This window comes from Pseudorca crassidens, chromosome 9, assembly GCF_039906515.1.
Source record: "Pseudorca crassidens isolate mPseCra1 chromosome 9, mPseCra1.hap1, whole genome shotgun sequence".
Taxonomy (NCBI): Eukaryota; Metazoa; Chordata; class Mammalia; order Artiodactyla; family Delphinidae; genus Pseudorca; species Pseudorca crassidens.
This window is the reverse complement of record NC_090304.1, coordinates 22,255,843-22,280,303: the sequence shown is the minus strand read 5'-3', so window position 1 is coordinate 22,280,303 and position 24,461 is coordinate 22,255,843.

Genomic DNA, 24,461 nt, shown 5'->3' with positions numbered 1-24,461 from the left:
GAGGTGTGTCTGGGGGATTCCACTTCCTCTTTTTTTCAGTAAGTTGAATTATAAACCAGATGGAATTTTCCTTTTGTCTATGTTTAGTAAGTATGAAACATGAACTTACATACTAGTTACTCTCTGCATGTTTTTTCTTGGGAAGAGTATGAAACTAGTTGAGTAAATCCTTTATTTTGCTTTAGTGTCCCCCGGGATGAAATAAAGAGAAAGCCTGATGGCTCATATCAGTCTCACTTTGTTCTAAAGAATTTCAAGTCATGGTCCTGCAAAAAGTATCTGTTACAAGATTGTTTATGGTAGCTCTGTTAATCACAAAGCCTGGAAACAACCTAATGACTCTTGAGACAAAAATGGAAAAACAAATCACAATTTATTTACAACAGGGTATTACATGGCAGTAAAAGTGAATGAACTATAGCAATATGCAGCAATTTAAATGAATGGTGGTAATGTATGATGAGTAAAACCACAAATTCCAGAAGATAATGGGTAGTATGGCATCCTTATAATGTTTAGAAACAAAACTAAACAATACATTATTTAAGAATATATATGTGATACAACTCTCTCCCTATATAAATATACATTTATATACCATTTCTAAGTAATAAGTAAGAATAAAATAAAAGAAGACCATGCATTGCCCAATGACAATATTTATTGTGGTTAATCCAAGTGTATGCACCTCAGGTCCAAAGCAAGAAAAAATAATAGCTTCAAAGAGAATGATCTCACAGAGCCAATTTTTTTGCAGGAAATAAGACTTCAGCATGCTGTGAGTACTGAGCAAAAACCACAGAGTGTGACTTGGGAATGGGAAACTGTTATTTAAAAGTCTTTAAATTTTGTTTTGTTTTATTTGATAACATCTGTCCTCTGTAGCCGTTTTCATTTTATGATTTCTGGCCAAGACATTGCTATTTGTGCTTGAGTCCATGGGGTAAGGCTATGAGATAGCCTTTGTAGGACTCTGTTTAAAAGAAATAAAATTCAGGCAGATTTCCATTCCCTCCAGTCCTGCTGAAGCCCAGAGTAGAAAAAAGGCAACAGGCTCTGAGGGCTCATCCCTCAAATACATGGAAAAAAGCCAGGCTAATCCTTTCTTCTATCACTCGCTCCTCTTTCAGCACTGCTGTTTGTTTCCTTACTCCGGTGTGTAAAGAGGGGATGAGCCCCTGAGCAAGGACAGGCCCAGAGAAGATGCGCTGCTCAGTCTGCAAGCCACCTGAGAGCAGCACGATGTTCGAAGCGTGTCTGGGTTTCTCTTCTCCATAAATGCCCGGCCTTCGTTGACTTCCAAGTCGAATGGCTGCTGCTGAAGAAAAATGAGGGGCAAACTTGCATATCATAAATGACAAGGGTGGGCTTAGAGGAAAGGGCTAGAACTCAGAGCCTGTTTTCTCTCTCTTCCTTTTATCTCTTCTGATGACAAGACGCACTTGTGAGATAAGCTTAGAGTCCTGAGCCGTTTCCAATGTTTTGACTTGGAATTTTCCAACTTGCAAAACTTCCGTCTTCAGGTGTGATGTGGAGAAATCTGAATGAATTTCCCCTATCTCTCTACAAGGTTAAGAGAAAACTACCCTCCAAAGGGCACAGGGGAAAATGAAGCCAGCGCTTCTCAAACATTTCTGCCTGAGTCACCTTAGCAGCGAAGTACAGAGAACTTGTGCCCCCAGGGGCCTGGCAGCATAGTCCAAAGCGGCCTGCTACCCATTCTATAGTTTTTGGAAGCCAACCGCAAAGTTGACCTTCCACTCAGTAATACGTCTGTGTTTGTTTTAATAGAAAAAAATTTTTTTCTTGCCCAAATTATCAAGGAAAAACAAAGCTTCTGGAAGATGTTTATCCTATGACTTCTGGAATCTTTGGAACACGTCACTACGTATCCCCTGGGGTATTCATACCTCAGTTCGAAAAGCATAGAGTTAGGCAGCATCAGAAAGTAGCAGTGCTTTCTTTATTCTTTTGGCAGGTTGTTTCAATCACAAAGTTAAGTTTTAAAATGAAATTGGTTAATTCAATTTAAATTGATGAATTCCTCAATAATTAGTTGACTAAGCTTAAGGTCAAACCACAAAAGTGTAACCAGTAGTAAGTGGCTAATTATTACTTTGTTGTATGGATGAGATATAAGACAGGCAAAATGCTGCTATACTATGCAGACAGTTCTTAGCATATGATACATTTTTGTCAACGTAGACTTAAATTCATTTTTCTCGAATTAAGAGGAGTATAAATAAGTAAAAACACATAAAATCATTAAATAGTAGAGCAATTACAATAATGGTGCATGACTAGGATGTATATGACTGAATTAATCATCTAAGAGCCTCACTAAAATTGACTGTCTGCCTTCTGTTTCTCCACATTTCTTCTCATTTATTCTTCTTATCACTGAAATTATCTAAGAAGGTAGTTGTACTACTTTCTATTTGTGTAGAGCACCCAAATTTGTATAATCAGCCGTCACCTCTCTCCTGAGCCCCAGAGTAGCATACTTCACTTAAATATCTTTAAGATGTTTAAGAAGTATTTTGAACTTAATGTGGCAAAAGCAGAACTTTGTTCTCCATTTCAGTGTACGGCACCACAACCTACCCAGTTCCCAAAGTCCCAAGCCAGATATTATCTGATGTTTTTCCCCTCACCTACCTCATGTCTAAATCATCAGCGCTTCTCTTAGTTTTCTCCACGAAACGTGGACAGAATCATCCACATCTCTCCATCTTCATTGTTCCTACCCTGCCTAAGACACCGTTTTCTCCTTCCTGGATTATACCCTGGCTTGTACTTCTGGCTGCTTATCCCCTCCCATTTCCCTAGCAGCCGGAGTGAATTAAAAAAAAAATTATTTTTATACAATTTTTAAAAATTACTTTCCATTTACTGTCATTACAAAATTATTGGTTATATTCCCCATGTTGTACAGTACATCATGGAGCCTTACACCCAATAGTTTGTACCTCCCACTCTCGCATACATATAGTCCCCCCACTGGTAACCACTAGCTTGGTCTCTATATCTGAATGTCTGCTTTTTTTTGTTATATTCACTAGTTTGTTGTATTTTTTAGATTCCACATATAAGTGATATCATACAGTATTTGTCTTTCTCTGTCTGACTTATTTAACTTAGCATAGTGCCCTCCAACTCCACCCATGTTCCTGCAAATGGCAAAATTTCATTCTTTTTCATGACTGAGTAGTATTCCATTGATCGATCTACCTACACATCTATCTATCTATCTATATATCTCTCACATCTTTTTTATCCATTCATCTATTGATGGACAGTTAGGTAGTTTCCATGTCTTGACAATTGTAAATAATGCTGCTATGAACACTGGGGTGCATGTGTCTTTTCAAATTAGTGTTTTTGTTTTTTTGGATATATACCCAGGAGTGGAATTGCTGGGTCATATGGTAATTCTATTTTTAGTTTTTTGAGAAACCTCCATACTGTTTACCACAGTGGCTACACCAGTTTACATTCCCACCAACAGTGTACAAGGGATCCCTTTTCTCCACATCCTCGCCAATATATATTTTTTTAACATCATTATTAGAGTATAATTGCTTTACAATGTTGTGTTACTTTCTGCTGTATAACAAAGTAAATGAGCATATGCATACATATATCCCCATATCTCTTCCCTCTTGCACCTCCCTCCCACCCTCCCTATCCCACCCCTCTAGGTGGTTACAAAGCACCGAGCTGATCTCCCTGTGCTATGCAGCTGCTTCCCACTAACTATCTATTTTACATTGGGTTGTGTATACATGTCAATGCTACTCTCTCACTTTGTCCCAGCTTATACTTCCCCCTCCCCGTGTCCTCAAGTCCATTCTCTATGTCTGCGTCTTTATTCCTGTCCTTCCACTAGGTTCATCAGAACCATTTTTTTTTTAGATTCCATATATATGTGTTAGCATACAGTATTTGTTTTTCTCTTTCTGACTTACTTCACTCTGTATGACAGTCTCTAGGTGCATCCACCGCACTACAAAAAACTCAGTTTTGTTTCTTTTTATGGCTGAGTAATATTCCATTGTATATATGCGCCACATCTTTATTCATCTGTTGATGGACAGTTAGGTGGCTTCCATGTCCTGGCTACTGTAAATAGTGCTGCAGTGAACATTGTGGTACATGAGTCTTTCTGACTTCTGGTTTTCTTAGGGTATATGCCCAGTAGTGGGATTGCTGGGGCATATGGTAGTTCTACTTTTAGTTTTTTAAGGAACCTCTATACTGTTCTCCATAGTGGCTATATCAATTTACATTCCCACCAACCGTGCAAAAGGGTTCCCTTTTCTCCACACCCTCTCCAGCATTTATTGTTTGTAGATTTTTTGATGATGGCCATTCTGACCAGTGTGAGGTGATACCTCATTGTAGTTTTGATTTGCATTTCTCTAATGATTAGTGATGTTGAGCATCCTTTCACATGTTTGTTGGCAATCTGTATATCTTTTTTGGAGAAATGTCTATTCAGGTTGTCTGCCCATTTTTTGATTGGGTTATTTGTTTTTTTGTTATTGAGCTGCATGAGCTGCTTGTATATTTTGGAGATTAATCCTTTGTCAGTTGCTTCATTTGCAAATATTTTCTCCCTTTCTGAGGGGTGTCTTTTAGTCTTGTTTATGGTTTCCTTTGCTGTGCAAAAGCTTTTAAATTTCATTAGGTCCCATTTGTTTATTTTTGTTTTTATTTCCATTTCTCTAGAAGGTGGGTCAAAAAGGATCTTGCTGTGATTTATGTCATAGAGTGTTCTGCCTATGTTTTCCTCTAAGAGTTTTATAGTGTCTGGTCTTACATTTAAGTCTTTAATCCTTTTTTTTTTTTTTCGTGGTACACGGGCCTCCCACTGCTGTGGCCCCTCCTACCATGGAGCACAGGCTCTGGACTCACAGGCTCAGCAGCCCTGGCTCACGGGCCCAACCACTTCCCAGTGGCACATGGAATCCTCCCGGATCAGGGCACGAACCCACATCCCTTGCATCGGCAGGTGGACTCCCAACCACTGTGCCACTGGGAAGCCCCTTTAATCCTTTTTAAGTTTATTTTAGTGTACGGTGTTAGGAGATGTTCTAATTTCATTCCTTTATATGTAGCTGTCCAGTTTTCCCAACAACTTACTGAAGAGGCTGTCTTTTCTCATTGTATATTCTTGCCTCCTTTATCAAAAATACAGTGACTATATGTGCAAGGGTTTATCTCTGGGAGTTTTATCCTGTTTCATGGATCTCTATTGCTGTTTTTGTGCCAGTACCATACTGTCTTGATTACTGTAGCTTTGTAGTATAGTCTGAAATCTGAGAGACTGATACCTCCAGCTCCATTTTTCTTTCTGAAGATTGCTTTGGCTATTCAGGGTCTTTTGTGTTTCCATACAAATTATGAAATTTTTTGTTCTAGTTCTGTGAAATATGCCATTGGTAGTTTGATAGGGATTGCATTGGATCTGTAGATTGCTTTGGGTAGTAGTCATTTTTACAATGTTGATTCTTCCAATCTAAGAACGTGGGTCTATCTCTCCATCTGTTGATATCATCTTTAATTTCTTTCAACAGTGTCTTATAGTTTTCTGCATACAGGTCTTTTGTCTCCTTAGGTAGGTTTATTCCTAGGTATTTTATTCTTTTTGTTGTAATGGTAAGTGGGAGTGTTTCCTTAATTTCTCTTTCAGATTTTTCATCATTAGTGTATAGGAATGCAAGAGATTTCTGTGCATTAATTTTGTATCCTGCTACGTTACCAAATTCATTGATTAGCTATTGTAGTTTTCTGGTAGCAGCTTTAGGATTCTCTATGTGTAGTATTATGTCATCTGCAAACAGTGACAGTTTTACTTCTTCTTTTCTGATTTGGATTCGTTTTATTTCTTTTTCTTCTCTGATCACTGTGGGTCAAATTGCCAAAACTATGTTGAATAATAATGGTGAGAGTGGGCAACCTTGTCTTTTTCCTAATCATGGTGGAAATGGTTTCAGTTTTTCACCATTGAGCACAATGTTGGCTGTGGGTTTGTCATATGTGGCCTTTATTATGTTGAGGTAGGTTCCCTCTATGCCTACTTTCTGGAGGGTTTTTATCATAAATTGGCGTTGCATTTTGTCAAAAGCTTTTTCTGCATCTATTGAGATTGTCATATGTTTTTTATCCTTTAATTTGTTAATATGGTGTATCACACTGATTGATTTACATATATTGAAGAATTTGTGCATTCCTGGGATAAACCCCACTTGATCATGGTGTCTGATCCTTTTAATGTGCTGTTGGATTCTGTATGCTAGTATTTTGTTCAGGATTTTTGCACCTATGTTCATCAGTGATATTGGCCTGTAGTTTTCTTTTCTGTGTGACATCTTTGTCTGGTTTTGGTATCAGGGTGATGATGGCCTTGTAAAATGAGTTTGGGAGTGTTCCTGCCTCTGCTATATTTTGGAAGAGTTTGAGAAGGATAGGTGTTAGCTCTTCTCTAAATGTTTCCTAAAATTCTCCTGTGAAGCCATCTGGTCCTAGGCTTTTGTTTGTTGGAAGATTTTTAATCACAGTTTCAATTTCAATGCTTGTGATTAGTCTGTTTATATTTTCTATTTCTTCCTGGTTCACTCTCAGAAGGTTGTGGTTTTCTAAAAATTTGTCCATTTCTTCCAGGTTGTCCATTTCATTGGCATATACTTGCTTGTAGTATTCTCTCATGATTCTTTGTATTTCTGCAGTGTCAGTTGTTATTTTTCCTTCTTCATATCTAATTCTATTGATTTGAGTCTTCTCCCTTTTTTTCTTGGTGAGTCTGGCTAATGGTTTATCAATTTTGTTTATCTTCTCAAAGAACCAGCTTTTAGTTTTAATAATCTTTGCTGTTGTTTCCTTCACTTCTGTTTCATTTCATTCATTTATTTCTGATCTGATCTTTATGATTTCTTTCCTTATGCTAACTTTGGGTTTTTTTTTGTTGTTCTTCTTCTTTCTCTAATTGCTTTAGGTGTAAGGTTACGTTATTTATCTGAGATTCTTCTTGTTTATTGAGATAGGATTGTATTGCTATGAACTTCCCTCCTAGAACTGCTTTTGCTGTGTCCCATAAGTTTTGGGTCATCATGTTTTCATTGTCATTTGTTTCTAGGTATTTTTTGATTTCCTCTTTGATTTCTTCAGTGATCTCTTGGTTATTTAGTAACGTACTGTTTAGCCTCCATGTGTTTGTATTTTTTTACAGTTTTTTCCTGTAATTGATATCTAGTCTCATAACATTGTGGTTGGAAAAGATTCTTGATACGATTTCAATTTTCTTAAATTTACCAAGGCTTGATTTGTGACCCAAGATATGGTCTATCCTGGAGAATGTTCCATGAGCACTTGAGGAGAAAGTGTATTCTATTGCTTTTGGATGGAATGTCCTATAAATATCAATTAAGTCTATCTTGTTTAATGTGTCATTTAAAGCTTGTGTTTCCTTATTTATTTTCTTTTTGGATTATCTGTCCATTGGTGAAAGTGGGGTGTCAAAGTCCCCTAATATTACTGTGTTACTGTCAATTTCCCCTTTTATGGCTGCTAGCATTTGCCTTATGTATTGAGGTGCTACTTTTTGGCTGCATAAATATTTATAATTGTTATATCTTCTTCTTGTATTGATCCCTTGATCATTGTGTAGTGTCCTTTGTCTCTTGTAATAATGCTTATTTTAAAGTCTGTTTTGTCTGATATGAGAATTGCTACTCCAGCTTTGTTTTGATTTTCATTTACATGGGATATCTTTTTCCATCCTCTCACTTTCAGTCTGTAAGTGTCCCTAGGTCTGAAGTGGGTCTCTTGTAGACAGCATATATGCTCTTGTTTTTGTATCCACTCACCCAGTGTATGTCTTTTGGTTGGAGTATTTAATCCATTTACATTTAAGGTAATTATCAATATGTATGTTCCTATTACCATTTTTTGAATTGTTTTGAGTTTGTTTTTGTAGGTCTTTTCCTTCTCTTGTGTTTCCCACCTAGAGAAGTTACTTTAGCGTTTGTTGTAAACCTGGTTTGGTGGTGCTGAATTCTCTTAACTTTTGCTTGTCTGTAAAGGTTTTAATTTCTCCATGGAATCTGATTGAGATCCTTGCTGCATAGAGTAATCTTGGTGGTAGATTTTTCCCTTTCATCACTTTCATTGTGTCCTGCCACTCCCTTCTGGCTTGCAGAGTTTCTGCTGAAAGATCAGCTGTTAACCTTATGGGGATTTCCTTGTATGTTATGTTTGCTTTTCCCTTTCTGCCTTTAATATTTTTTCTTGTATTTAATTTTTGATAGTTTGATTAATATGTGTCTCAGCGTGTTTCTCTTTGGGTTTATGCTGTATGGGACTCTCTATGCTTCCTGGACTTGACTGTTTCCTTTCCCATGTTAGGGAAGTTTTTGACTATAATCTCTTCAAATATTTTCTCAGACCCTTTCTTTTTCTCTTCTTCTTTTGGGACCCTTATAATTCGAATGTTGGTGCATTTAATGTTTTCCCAGAGGTCTCTGAGACTGTCCTCAATTCTTTTCATTCTTTTTTCTTTATTCTGCTCCCTGGCAGTTATTTCCACCATTTTATCTTCCAGGGCACATATCCGTCCTTCTGCCTCAGTTATTCTGCTGTTGATTCCTTGTAGAGTATTTTTAATTTCACATATTGTGTCATTCATCACTGTTTGTTTGCTCTTTAGTTCTTCTTGGTCCTTGTTAAATGTTTCTTCTATTTTCTCCATTCTGTTTCCGAGATTTTGGATCATCTTTACTATCATTAGTCTGAATTCTTTTTCAGGTAGTTTGTCTATTTTTTCTTCATTTATTTGGTCTTGTAGGTTTTTACCTTGCTCCCTCGTCCTTAACATATTTTTTGGTCATTTTGTTTTTTTTGATGGGTGGGTTGTATTCCTATCTTACTGGTTGTTTGGCCTGAGGCATCCAGCCCTGGAGTTTGCAGGCAGTTGGATAGAGCTGGGTCTTGGCGCTGAGATGAGGACCTCCGGGAGGCTTCATTCTGACTAATATTCCCTGGGGTCTGAGGTTCTCTGTTAGTCCAGCAGTTGGGACTCAGAACTCCCACCAGAGGAGCTCGTGCCCGATCTCTGGCCTGGGAACCATGATCCCGCAAGCCAGTTGCTGGGGGTTTCTCCCATCCTTTTAGGTGTCCGTGGTCCCCCACCAGTGCCTGATAGGTGCCCTAGTTGTGTGGAGACACAAATTCTGTGTCCTCCTAGTCTGCCATCTTGAATCCGCCCAACATTTGTTATTTGTAGGCTTTTTGATGGTAGCCATTGTGACAGGTGTGAGGTGATATCTCACTGTGGTTTTGATTTGCATTTCCCTGGTGATTAGTGATCTTGAGTGTCTTTTCATGTAAAAGTGTAAATCGGATCATGTTGCTCACTTGCTCAGAGCCCTCCACTGATGTCCATTGCACCTGAGTATAATACACAACCTTTCCCCAATCACAAGGCTATGTAGGGTAGATTCCATGTCTCCCTCACTTATCCTCTCCCAGCTTCTCTCCTCCTCCTCTTCATTGCACTTCAGCCCTAATGGCATTATTTCTGTTTCTAGGAATGTGACTTTTGCCCTGGGGACTTTTCACTTACTGCTTGCTTTGCCTAGACTGGAAGCTTCTGGATCTTTCCATGGCCAGGTCCTTTCCATCACTTAGGTCTCAGCTCACATGTCACTTCCTCAGAGCCCTTTCCTGACCAATCTGTTTAAAGCAACCCCATCCTCTAAGTCACTCTTAAAACGTTACACAGTTTTAGTTTTTAGTTAAATTCTCTTCTTAGTATTTATCACCTCTGAAATAATCTTGTTTTCATTTTCCTGTCGACTGCAATGTGAGTTTCATCAATGTAGAGACCTTCTCTGTTATTCAGTATTGTATCACCTGGCTCAGTAAATATCAAGTATTTGTGAATGCCTGGACAACCCTCCATTGACCTCATTTGGTCCTCATAATAACTCTCTCGGATAGTGTGAATGAAAAATGTTGTCTGCTGTATCAGTAAACAAAGGATGTTGCAGCCATCAAAGCCATTACAACCACCTGATGGTGAGCCCTGAGGGAACTCAGGATGGGGAAGAACAGTATACTGGCCCTAGATAACTAAGGTGCATATCAAAGGAATGATTTCAGTGAGCCCACACTCTTGCATCTTTCCATACCTAGATAACTGCTAAATTCATTAACTTGAGATATCTGGTTTTCTTTAATTAACAGTAGTCGTTTGAAGTTCCAACTTTTTGGTCTTTGTTGCAAAAACTCCTGTGTATCCTGTCTCCTCCCTTACTTGTTTGGAGCAGTCCCTCAGAGCTATCTGAGAGACTGCATCCTGGCCTTAAGTCCTTAGTTTTGTCTGCCAAATAAAACATAATTCTCAACTTTAAGTTTTTGCATTTTTTTTTCACTTGACAGTAGACACTATTATTGCTTCTTTTTAGAGGTTGGTGTCTTAATGACTGTTGTATCTTTAGGGCCTTTTAGCATAGCGGTCCCCAACCTTTTTGGCACCAGGGACCAGTTTGATGGAAGACAGTTTTTCCACGGAAGGGGTTGGGGGGGATGGTTCAGGCGGTAATGCGAGTGAAGGGGAGCGATGGGGCCCGGCAGATGAAGCTTCGCTTGCCCGCCCACCTGCCATTCACCTCCTGCTGTGCAGCCCGGTTCCTAACAGTCTGCGGACCTGTAGTGGTCCGCGGCCCAGGGATTGGGGACCCCTGTTTTAGCAGATCCATAATACATGTTTGTTGAAAGAAAGCAAGAATCTCATTTTACAGGTAGGTAAACCTCATAGTTCATAGAAGTCATGCGACTTTCTCCAACATTATAAAGTACGTAAATGACACAGTTGGATCTGAAACATACGTCTTTAGTCACTTGGCTCCTAGTTATTTGCTCTTTCTGTCTTTACTTGTTGCTTCCCGAATGGAAGTTTCCCTGATAAGAAACTCTGGAAGAAAAATTTGGATGGTGCAACCTCTAAGGTGGTGCCTGTTGTATCCCACAGTAACTGATGGGAAGGAGTATATTTAGTTAGGTGCTTAGAAACTGAATCAGTTTATTTAAAGCATGTAATCATCATACTTTTCATTGAGTTCCTGGATTTCCTTATTGTTCACATGGCTTTAGTATGAGCTCCATTCATGTCCTAGTGGAAAATGTTAGAAAAATTTGGAAATGTCATTTTGAAACATTTACTATTGTCTTTGCCTGGTATTCTCTTCCTTGGTTCTCTGTACCTAGCCAAATCCTACTTATCCATTACTCAGTACACAGCAACCTTTTGAGTGCAAGACCTTGTCTTGGTAGTGACATTTAACAGAGCTTATCCAGCCACTCTTTGGCTTAGCATTGTTTGAGCTCAAATTCAAGCTCTGTTGCTTTCTAGTTTTCTGACCCTGAAAAAATCTTTAAGCATCATTTTTCTTACCTGTTAGATGGATATAATAATAGTACGTATTCCCTAGCGTTGGTAGAAGAATTAAACAACGTAGTGCATGATAAACCTGAAGTCCAGTATGTAGTGGATAGTGAGTATTCAAAACAGTTAGCTATTATTTTCCATCTCTGTATTTCTAGTACATCAGCATAGAAACTAGCATTTAGGAGATATCTAAGATGTTGGTTAAACTAATCCAGGGGCTGTGTTATCCTCTGGATCTCTGACAAATAGTTTTATCCCTCTCATCAATTTCCTTAAAGTAGAATCAAGAATTGGTACCTATTGCTTCCCCTAACATTTGTCATACATTGCCTAACCAGACCCGATTTCTGCCCTAGAGCTAGTTGACAGAATTTACGAAAATAAGGATTCTTTCAACATAAATTATTGTCAACATGAAAAAGTATATTGTTGAGAGAGCCTCTGCTTTTGGCTTGGATTTTGAATTGTCAGTACTTATTTATGGGATTGTGATGACACACCTCCTCAAAGCTGGTCTTTTTTCTCAGGCTAAATTGCCCACTATTAGTCTCTCTCCTGAGCATCTTACCTCTTAATCCTAGCATGCTCTGTTATCTTGTTGCCCTTGTTGATGGAAACATACCATTTTTCAATATTGCCTTGAAGCTGAGACGTTCAGTGGTGCACATGGATTTTAAGAGTCAGGAGGATATGTGCCATCTGCTGCCTTCTTTTGGGTTTGTTGCTGCTGAAGGGGAGCCCAGCATGTTTTCTTTTTGCCAATTATAAGGGAAGTGACTGGGGAGTCTTTAGAAAAGAATGAAGTTATCATTTCATGGGCATATGCTGTTCACACAGATAGGAAATCTACATTTTTCAAGCCATCACTTAAAGTACTGTGTTTCAATAAAGCAGAGATACTGAGATGGCGCCAGTCTTGTCAGAAGAAAGTATGACTTTTCTATCTAAGATGTTTACCTAAAAAAAGAAAAAAAAACAGAAAGAAAACTGTAGGAAACGAATGAATCAACAGTGAGTACTCTGTAGTAAAAGTCCCTGTTTTTAACCTTCTGTTTATCAGTCAGTGTCTGGTTGCTGTAAGGTGTAGAGTTCTTTTTCTTTGTAGTCACAGGCTATGTGGGGAGATAGCTTCCCTTTTCAGTTGGATGATAGAAGGAGAGTTGCATCATATCAGAAGAAGGATATTGGGTAATCAAATTTTTAAAAATGTGGACAGTCACATTAGGTAAACTAGTCTTCCCAGGTGCTGCTGCTAACTACTAGCTACAAGGCCACTCTCTCGTCCCCCTCACACCAGTGGTCCCAGAAACAGTCATAGGATTACCAAGACTCAGCCGTTCTCAGTTCCATACTTGTTTATGCCTTTATAGTTGTACTGTATTATGTAATTTAAGATCATATAAACCAACAGAATATGATTTTTAAGAACAGAGTTATTGCTTCTGTGAAAAACAAGCTGAATGACTTGAAAATCATCAATAAAGATGAGTTGATGAAAAATTAATAAAACTGTTGAGTTAGATGTAAGATCACTTAAAGAGATTAGAAAAAAATTAATAAAAATTTAAAAGAACGTCACTTTCCAGCAAGACACAGGCTGTCAGCATCTCAGGAGTGAGACAGAGGACATCTCTTAGAAGATAGAGATCCTGTATAGCCCTGTTTTCAAGCCGGCCTATTCTGTTCTCAGGAGAAGCAAGAAGAACTACAATCCTGCAGCCTGTGGAACAAAAACCACATTCACAGAAAGATAGACAAGATGAAAAGGCAGAGGGCTATGTACCAGATGAAGGAACAAGATAAAACCCCAGAAAAACAACTAAATGAACTGGAGATAGGCAATCTTCCAGGAAAAGAATTCAGAATAATGATAGTGAAGATAATCCAGGACTTCAGAAAAAGAATGGAGGAGAAGATCGAGAAGATGCAAGAAATGTTTAACAAAGACCTAGAAGAATTAAAGAACAAACAAAGAGAGATGAACAATACAATAACTGAAATGAAAACTACACTAGAAGGAATCAATAGCAGAATAACTGAGGCAGAAGAACGGATAAGTGACCTGGAAGACAGAATGGTGGAATTCACTGCTGCAGAACAGAATAAAGAAAAAAGAATGAAGGGAAATGAAGACAGCCTAAGAGACCTCTGGGACAACATTAAATGCAACAATATTTTCACATTATAGGGGTTGCAGAAGGAGAAGAGAGAGAGAAAGGACCTGAGAAAATATTTGAAGAGATTATAGTCAAAAACTTCCCTAACATGGGAAGGGAAATAGCCACCCAAGTCCAGGAAGCACAGAGAGTCCCATACAGGATAAACCCAAGGAGAAACACGCTGAGACGCATAGTAATCAAATTGGCAAAAATTAAAGACAGAGAAAAATTATTGAAAGCAGCAAGGGAAAAAACAGCAAATAACATACAAGGGAACTCCCATAAGGTTAACAGCTGATTTCTCAGCAGAAACTCTACAAGCCATAAGGGAGTGGCATGATATACTTAAAGTGATGAAAGGGAAGAACCTACAACCAAGATTACTCTACCCAGGAAGAATCTCATTCAGGGGCTTCCCTGGTGGTGCAGTGGTTGAGAGTCTGCCTGCCGATGCAGGGGACACGGGGTCGTGCCCTGGTCTGGGAAGATCCCACATGCCGCGGAGCGGCTGGTCCCGTGAGCCATGGCCTCTAGGCCTGTGCGTCCGGAGCCTGTGCTCCGCAACGGGAGAGGCCGCAACAGTGAGAGGCCTGTGTACTGGAAAAAAAAAAAAAAAAATCTCATTCAGATTTGATGGAGAAATCAAAAGCTTTACAGACAAGCAAAAGCTAAGAGAATTCAGCACCACCAAACCAGCTCTACAACAAATGCTAAAGGATTTCCCTAAGTAGGAAACACATTCACTATCATTATTCTGAATTCTTTTTCTGATAATTATCGATAATTATAAGGTAATGTGAATGGATTAAATGCTCCAACCAAAAGACACAGGCTTGCTGAATGGATACAAAAACAAGACCCATATATATGCTGTCTACAAGAGACCCACTTCAGACCTAGGGACACAAACAGACTGAAAGTGAGTGAATGGAAAAAAATATTCCATGCAAATGGAAATCAAAAGACAGCTGGAGTAGCAATACTCATATCAGATAAAATAGACTTTAAAATAAAGAATGTTACAAGAGACAAGGTAGGACACTACATAATGATCAAGGGGTCAATCCAAGAAGATATAACAATTATAAATATATATGCACCCAACATAGGAGAACTTCAATACATAAGGCAACTGCTAACAGCTATAAAAGAGGAAATTGACAGTAACACAATAATAGTGTGAGACATTAACACCTCACTTACACCAATGGACAGAGCATCCAAACAGAAAATTGATAAGGAAACACAAACTTTAAATGACACAATAGACCTGATAGATTTAATTGATATTTATAGGACATTCCATCCAAAAACAGCAGATTACACTTTCTTCTCAAGTGTGCACAGAACATTCTCCAAGATAGATCACATCCTGGGTCACAAATAAAGCCTCAGTAAATTTAAGAAAATGGAAATCATATCAAGCATCTTTTCTGACCACAACGCTATAAGATTAGAAATCAATTAGAGGGAAAAAAAAGGTAAAAAACACAAAAACATGGAGGCTAAACAATATGTTACTAAATAACCAAGAGATCACTGAGGAAATCAAAAAATACCTAGAGACAAATTACAACGAAAAGACAATGATACAAAACCTATGGGTTGCAGCAAAAGCAGTTCTAAGTGGGAAGTTTATAGCAATACAAGCCTGCCTCAAGAAACAAGAAAAATCTCAAATAAACAATCTAACCTTACACCTAAAGGAACTAGAGAAAGAAGAACAAAAAAACCCCAAAGTTAGCAGAAAGAAAGAAATCATAAAGATCAGAGCAGAAATAAATGAAACAGAAACAAGGAAAACAATAGCAAAGAACAATAAAACTAAAAGCTGGTTCTTTGAGAAGATAAACAAAATTGATAAACCATTAGCCAGACTCATCAAGAAAAAGAGGGAGAGGACTCAAATCAATAAAATTAGAAATGAAAAAGGAGAAGTTACAACAGACACCGCAGAAATACAAAGCATCCTAAGAGACTACTACAAGCAACTCTGTGCCAATAAAATGGACAACCTGTAAGAAACGGACAAATTCTTAGAAAGGTATAACCTTCCAAGACTGGACCAGGAAGAAATAGAAAATATGAACAGACCAATCACAAGTAATGAAATTGAAACTGTGATTAAAAATCTTCCAACAAACAAAAGCCCAGGACCAGATGGCTTCACAGGCAAGTTCTATCAAACATTTAGAGAAGAGCTAACACCCATCCTCAAACTCTTCCAAAAAATTGCAGAGGAAGGAACACTCCCAAACTCATTCTATGAAGCCACCATCAACCTGATACCAAAACCAGACAAAGATACTACAAAAAAAGAAAATTACAGACCAATATCACTGATGAACATAGATGCAAAAATCCTCAACAAAGTACTAGCAAACAGAATCCAACAGCACATTAAAAGGATCATACACCATGATCAAGTGGGATTTATCCCAGGGATGCAAGGATTCTTCAATATACGCAAATCAATCAATGTGATACACCATATTAACAAATTGAAGAATAAAAACTGTATGATCACCTCAATAGATGCAGAAAAAGCTTTTGACAAAATTCAACACCCATTTATGATAAAAACTCTCCAGAACGTGGGCATAGAGGGAACTTACCTCAACATAATAAAGGCCATATACGACAAACCCACAGTAAACATCATTCTCAATGGTGGAAAACTGAAACCATTTCCTCTAAGATCAGGAACAAGACAAGGATGTCCACTCTCACCACTATTATTCAACATAGTTTTGGAAGCCCAACCATGGCAATCAGAGAAGAAAAAGAAATAAAAGGAATACAAATTGGAAAAGAATAAGTAAAACTATCACTGTTTGCAGATGACATGATATTACACATAGAGAATCCTGAAGACGTCTCCAGAGAACTACTAGAGCTAATAATGAATTTGATAAAGTTGTAGGATACAAAATTAATGCGCAGAAATCTCTTGCATTCCTATATACTAATGATGAAAAATCTGAAAGAGAAATTAAGGAAACAATCCCATTTACCATTGCAACAAAAAGAATAAAATACCTAGAAATAAGCCTACCTAGGGAGAGAAAAGATCTGTATGCAGAAAACTATAAGACACTGATGAAAGAAATTAAAGATGATACCAACAGATGGAGAGATATACCATGTTCTTGGACTGGAAGAATGAATATTCTGAAAATGACTATACTACCCAAAGCAATCTACAGATTCAATGCAATCCCTATCAAACTATCAATGGCATATTTCACAGAATTAGAACAAAAAATTTCACAATTGGTATGAAAACACAAAAGACCCTAAATAGCCAAATCAGTCTTGAGAAAGAAAAACGGAGCTGGAGGAATCAGGCTCTCAGATTTCAGACTATACTACAAAGCTACAGTAATCAAGACAATATGGTAGTGGCCCCAAAACAGAATTATAGATCAATGGAACAAGAAAGAAAGCCCAGAGATAAACCCACACATCTATGGTCAACTAATCTATGACAAAGGAGGCAAGGATATGCAATGGAGAAAAGACAGCCTCTTCAATAAGTGGTGCTGGGAAAACTGGACAGCTACATGTAAAAGAATGAAATTAGAACACTCCCTAACACCATACACAAAAATAAACTCAAAATGGATTAGAGACCTAAATGTAAGACCAGACACTATAAAACTCTTAGAGGAAAACATAGGAAGAACACTCTTCGACATAAATCACAGCAAGATCTTTTTTGGTCCACCTCCTACAGTAATGGAAATAATAAAAACAACAACAACAAATGGGACCGAATGAAACTTCAAAGCTTTTGCACAGCAAAGGAAACCATAAACAAGATGAAAAGACATCCCTCAGAATGGGAGAAGATATTTGCAAATGAATCAATGGACAAAGGATTAATCTCCAAAATATATAAACAGCTCATGCAGCTCAATATTAAGAAAACAAACAACCCAATCCAAAAATGGGCAGAAGACCTAAATAGATGTTTCTCTAGAGAAGACATACAGATGGCCAAGAAGCACATGAAAAGCTTCTCAACATCACTAATTATTAGAGAAATGCAAATCAAAACTACAATGAGGTACCACCTCACTCCAGTTAGAATGGGCATCATCAGAAAATCTACAAACAACAACTGCTAGAGAGGGTGTGGAGAAAAGGGAACCCTCTTGCACTGTTGGTGGGAATGTAAATTGATACAGCCACTATGGAGAACAGTATGGTGGTTCCTTAAAAAACTAAAAATGAATTACCATATGACCCAGCAATCCCACTACCGGGCATATACCCAGAGAAAACCATAGTTCAAAAAGACACATTCACCCCAATGATCATTGCCGCACTATTTACAATAACCAGATCATAGAAGCAACCTAAATGCCCATCAACAGATGAATGGATAAAGAAGATGTGGTACACATATACAATGGAATTTTACTCAGCCATAAAATGGAATGAAATTGGGTCATTTGTAGAGACGTGGATGGATCTAGAGACTGTCATACAGAGTGAAGTAAGTCAGAAAGAGAAAAACAAATATCGAATATTAACACATATATGTGGAACCTAGAAAATGGTACAGATGAACCGGTTTGCAGGGCAGAAATTGAGACACAGCTGTAGAGAACAAATGTATGGACAGCAAGAGGGGAAAGTGGTGGGGGGCTGGGTGTGGTAGTGTGATGATTTGGGAGATTGGGATTGACATGTATACACTGATGTACATGGATGGATGACTAATAAGAAAAATTTTTTTTAAATGACGCCATGCTTTGATTTCTTTGCAAGTGTCTTCAACCTCTTGCTTTACTTAAAAAAATCAAAACTGTAAGTCTTAGATGTTGCATTATGGTTATAGAAAGAAGACAGTGTAATCTGTGCCTCCATATATTGAAAGGAGCATCTTGACTCAGAATAGAAACATTGCAGAATGAATGTACTTTTATATGTTTTAAGTTAAAATAAAATGTCAAAGGTATGTATGTATATTTGGAGAGTTCTCATTACCCTACCTTTCCAAATAATTTACTATGAAGGTATCAACTAAGCCAGATAAGAGTGCTTTTACTCTGATCGCAATCCTAATGGGATTAAAGGTGCAGACATGACAAAAAGAGGTGTGCGTTGTCCTGGATGGAATGCTTCCATCCCAAGGCTTTAGTTTCCTTTTCTCTGAAATGAAAGGGTGGGGCTGAACAAACCTCTAAGTTTTTTCTAATTCTCATATTTTATATTTCTTCACTTCAAATTGGGAAAGTTTAATTTTTAAAATGGTGCCTGTTAGATAGCTCTGTCGTTCCCTGTATTTCTGTCAGCTACCTATTTTTAAGCATTGTATTGACCCTAGAATATTGATCTGATCTCTTGTTAAACATTAAAGAGACACTTGTCTGGAGGAGAAATCCAGAATTTAAATCCTTAAACACAGGCCATCACCTACAGTCCTCACTATGCAGCTAAGCTTATCCGTGGTGGGGCCTCCACGTAGCACCCCAGCCTGACTCTACGTACTTCTAATACTGCCTTGGCTTGTTTTCCCCCAATCTAAAGTGCTGTTCGTGCCTCTGAGACTTCGCTCACCATTGCTTTCTCTGTCTAGGGTATTTTTCATCTCTTTTTTTTTCTGCAGGGTAACTCTTTCATGCCCCTAAAGACTCAGTTCTGGGGCTTTCTCCTTCATGGAATCTTACCTGATTTTCCCAGGTCAAGCGAGGTGCTCCCTCTGTGTCCTCTTTGGAGATCTAACTTTACTTCAAATTTTGTAATATTCCATTATTTATCTCCTCCACTAAACTAAGCTCCTTGCAGAAAAGGATAGAATGTTATTTATGTTTGTCCCAGCACTTGCACAGTTTCCAGCATGAGGAAGCTGTTCAAAAATATTCGATCAAATGTACTGTTGCAAACGTAGAAATTTAGAACTGGATATGAAAGGAAATATCCAGGCCACCTAGCTCAGGACCTTCATTTTACGTATGAAGAAAGAAACTGAGGCCCAGAGCAGTTCACAACTTTGTCCAATGTCTGTTGCCAGCACTGGAAGCTATGATTAGCCCTGCTGTGTCTTGGATTAGCCTCCCTCCCTGGGATCCCCAAACTCAAGTGCAACTAGCTCACAAATTCACAGGAAAATGTATTTATTGAACAAGAGATTAAAACTGGCATCATGAGAGAGGGTGTTGGAATGTTGCTACCCCAGCTCAGATTTCAGAAATGAACATAGGCTAAGGCCTAGTCAATAAACCTTTTTCCCAGTTATCTTAGTGTAAACATTTTTTTGCCTACATCACAAGCCATTATTGAGAGACATTTCTTGGTGTTTCTCTTCAGGGTCTCATCCGGTGATCTCCTCTTCTTATGGAGCTTGAATCCTTGTGATATAGAGCCAAGTATCACTTGGCCACCTTCATATGCATCAAAATCCTGCTGATATCGATTGCCAGGTAAGCTCAAGGTTACATTAAATTCAAAGATGATAACTCTGACTATCTAACTATGTCTCAATCCTAAATGGAAAATTTTAAAATGTTTTAGAAGAAGGGATCCAAGATATCACTGAGTAGAGAATTAATCATTATAAAAGCCCAGCTCAAAAGGAAATTAAAGGGGAAGAAGAAGAATGGGCAAGGTGAGTTTAAGGAACCCAGTCCTTAAAGGTAGGTGTCACTTAAGCTTGATGTACACAAAAGTTAGAGATAATTTATTATCCAAGCTGGGACACTTGTGAGAATGAAAAAGAGGTCTGTTGACAATGACACAAGCGTAAACCAGATGGCCCTGGCAAACAGGACATGATTACCCAAATAAAGCTTACTTCCATCCTGTGGTTTCATTGCTTCAGGAATGTTCTCCCAGACAAAACAAGCCCAGCAGTTGGGCTGAGACTGTCAGATGAGCTTCTGATCTAGTTTTTTCAACCTCTTCCCACTCTAGCCTGGTCCCGATGCTCCACTTCAACACAGACTCCATTCATCTACCTTCCTATTTGCCGGCTTCTCCTATTGGAAAGACACTTGCTTTCTTAGATCTCTGCTTCTTGGCTACACACGGCTTCATTCTTCTACTTGTTACATGGTTTCTGATCTTAGTGATTTTCAAACTATTTTTGGTATAATTCTAGATTTTAAGTGTTTAATAAACGCTTGATTTGCATTTCAGTTTTTGAAAATACATCGTAAATTCATCATTATTTACTTGTCACAGGGGTTGGGAAATGACCTGTGATTCTCTGGCTTGTTTCCATCTTCAATTAGAGCAACTATTTGCTTCCTCTTCTGGCAGCGCTCCTTATCAGGCAGCTGATGAATGCCCCCTGTCCATGCTGCCACCCTGTTCCCAAACTCCTGAGTGTCAGGAGGAAGGGAGCCCAGCCCTGGGCCTGTGTTGCAGTTGGAAAAGGATCGGTGCCCATCATCTCCTGGGCCTTACTCAATGCTTCGGGGAAAGTAATTCTGCTTTCACTTGTTTTAAATATTCTGTTTGAAAAGATTTTCCCCATTAAATTTTCTTAAAGGCCATGACTCTAACTTGTACCTCAGAACCTGACTTTCTCTGGGTGCAGCTCCCAGGCTCCCATACCTGTGTCTGTGGTTGACAGCTTCTGGTATGGCCTCCAGTGATGCCTGTCTGCTGGTATTGACCTCTTAGGCATTATGCACTCTTATGTATGATGTATGCCTTATGTATCCCCCTCCCCCTTGAGTATGTACTGGACCTAGTTACTTGCATTTAACACATAGAATAGTACAACAAATGTGATAGGATGTCCCCTCCGAGATTAGGTTACAAAAGCCTGTTACTTTCATCTTGCTAGCACTTTCTTTTCCTTTCACTTGCTCTCCTGGTGAAGCCAGCTCCTGTGGTATAAACTGCCCTATGTGGAGGTCTACATGCCATGAGGAACTGAAGTCCTCAGTTCAGTTCAACAGGCCCCAAGGGACTGAATCCTGCCAACAAGAACATGAGTGAGCAGAAGTGGACTCTTTCATCCCCATTTAAGCTTTGAGATGACTGACTGCAGCTGTTTGAGAACCCAGGGTCAGGGGAACCACCGAGGCCGTGCCCAGATGCTTAACCTGTAGAAACTATCAGAATAAAATGATGTTTTAAGCCACTAAGCTTTGGAGTAATTTGTTACATAGCAACACATAGCTAATAGTGTCCCATCCACAAGGTCAGTTTCAGCCACGACCTTGCTTCCTTATCTTTTGGGCTTGGGTGGTGGACTTAGTCACCAACTGTTGCACAGCTTAGTTAAGAGAACTAAGACTAAAACTCAGTCTTCTTCATCCTAGATCTAGGTTTGCTTCTTTCTCCCATTATTTACATGCAGAACCCTGCCAGTTTCATGAAACGCTCATTCAAGTATTTGAACTAATTCAAAATTACTGATTGAGAAAAAAAACCCAACAAAACCCCCCCAAACTTTGCCCTTTTTCCTCCTGTGATGTACTACCTGTATCTCAGTCAGAAAACAAGCTAAGAGTTTTAATTTCCTTAGTGAAATACTAGTGATGCTGTCTATGTTTTGGAACTTCCGAATCTCCTTTCAATCAGCAGCATTGGGCTTTTGCATGGAAGGACCTCAATGTGGATTTGACTGTCGCGCATTGCTTGACAAAAGCCCTGCTGAGATAGTCTGTATTACCATCTTAGAGACAGCTGAACCGTTTATTTTACCAGATTCTCTAGGCTTTATTGGTTTCAAAGTACACCAGCAGTTGGCCACGTACTGGAATTTATTACTCTGATTCTCTATAGAAATGTCTTGACAAAACTACGATTTAAAATTTTGAAATAAGGAATGATCGTGAATAGAACTATATCTATAAGATTTTGTAAAATCATTATCAATTACATCATCAGTTTTTGTTGTTCAATGTTCTTTTATTATGATTAATTCTTTTCGGCTCAAAGTGAGGAAATTGGAATATTCCCTCGGAGAACTGGGTACATGTCCTTTTAATAAACAATAAGAAACGTGTAACGTTGCTTTGCCTATGAGGAAACACAGCTATTTTATGATCAATTATAGTAGCTATCCTTAGCCTAACTTTCCTGCTGTATATTCTTTTTGGTTCCACATTTTATTACTTGGCAGTTGATTAATTTTCTTTTAATCTTTTTTTGTGGTTTTATTGTTTTGGTGCCTTCATATTTTAATCTGTGACATTTTTGGAAGTAGGTGGTGAAATGCTCTTTCTTTTTTTTTAAAATTTCTTTATTGAGTATAGTTGATTTATAATGTTGTGTTAATTTCTGCTGTACAGTGAAGTGATTTAGTTTTACATATATATACATTCTTTTTCATATGCTTTTCCATTGTGGTTTATCACAAGATATTGAATATAGTTCCCTGTGCTATACAGTAGGACCTTGTTGTTTATCCATTCTATATATAAGAGTTTGCATCTGATAATCCCAATCTCTCAATTCATCCCTCCCCCACCCACCTCCCCCTTGGCAGCCACAAATTTGTTCTCTATGTCTGTCAGTATGTTTCTGTTTCATAGATAAGTTTATGAAATGGCCATTCTTAAATGCTTGAGAAAAAGTTTTATGAAATTAAACAAGGAATATTTATTTCATTCTTTTTCACTTGCACAGTTAAAACCTAGTCACAGAGACTGAAACATTTTCTGTTGGTAATTTTATAATTTAATAGGTAGGTCTACCTTGTTTTCATCCAAATGTCAACGGGATACTGGTTCTGTGAGCAGAACTGCAGTTGGAAGTGAGCAAAGCGAGGCGGTGGCAGTACGAGGGAATCAAACTAGTACCCAGAGCAGTGGTGGGAGCAGCCGTTTCTGGGGGAAGCGTGTGTGCGGTTCTGAGCACTCTTGCTGCTGAGTGGGGCATCTTCAGGAGAGAAGCCTCATCTGTGGTCGCCACTGTTCCTGCTTGAGTAGCTCCTTATTCTGTTCCCCTCACCCTCTCAGCTAGTCTGTGAACTATCAAGTATCCTTTAACAAATATTTTTTTTTTCTTTTGAAAACATTCTTTTAACACATTTTTTCCCCTGTTTAAACCCACCACAACAGATTTTATTTTGTGCAACTATGAAACCTGACCAGCCAAGCTTATAAACATACATGGTCTAGGGGCTGGTTAAATAAAAATACCTGATGTGGGTCAGCATGAGTAGGGAGTAGTGAGGCAGAGGGCGGAGGAGAGTGCATGCCCCTCCAATTCAGCTTCTCCAAACATCCTCTTTACCAAAACTAACTTGGTTGCATCTGCTCTCTGAATTTGGCTTATGGGGCTACCAGTGTATGACTTTTGACCCTCCAGTTTAATGGAGTTGAAGTAATGAAAAAAATTTTTTGGACTGAATTTTTATAATTCCTTGCTTTGTCTTTTTTTAAGGTTGCATTTCCCACCTTTATCTTTTGCCATCTTAGCAACAGGACTTGTGGCTCTGTGGCTGCTCTTGAGTTTCTACAGGGTTAGCTTGTGCTGATTTTCCTTATGGTGAGGCCAGCTGAGATCCTAAGTAAGCAGAAGAGCACCATCTCTGACATCGCTGGCCAGTCGTAGCAGCACTTTTCTCTGGCAAATCCTTGTCCCCATGTCACAGAGAATGGGCTCTCAGGAAAACCCTGTTCTAAGTGGAGCTTAATGTCCCCAATAGTTCCTGACTTGCAACTTCTTTTAAAATAGCCACAAAACTGGAAACCTAGCTGACATTTCCAATCTAGGATACAGCAGAAATGGGAGTTCTGTTGCAAGTGATGTGCCTGAAAGTTACACCTGAAAGAGTGATTATCAGGGGGTCTGGCGGCCAGTTTTCAGAGTGGCAGGTGTCTGGGATGACGCTCAGGTGAAACTTGTCCTCTATTTCATACTCGTTCTCAAGAGTGGGTTAG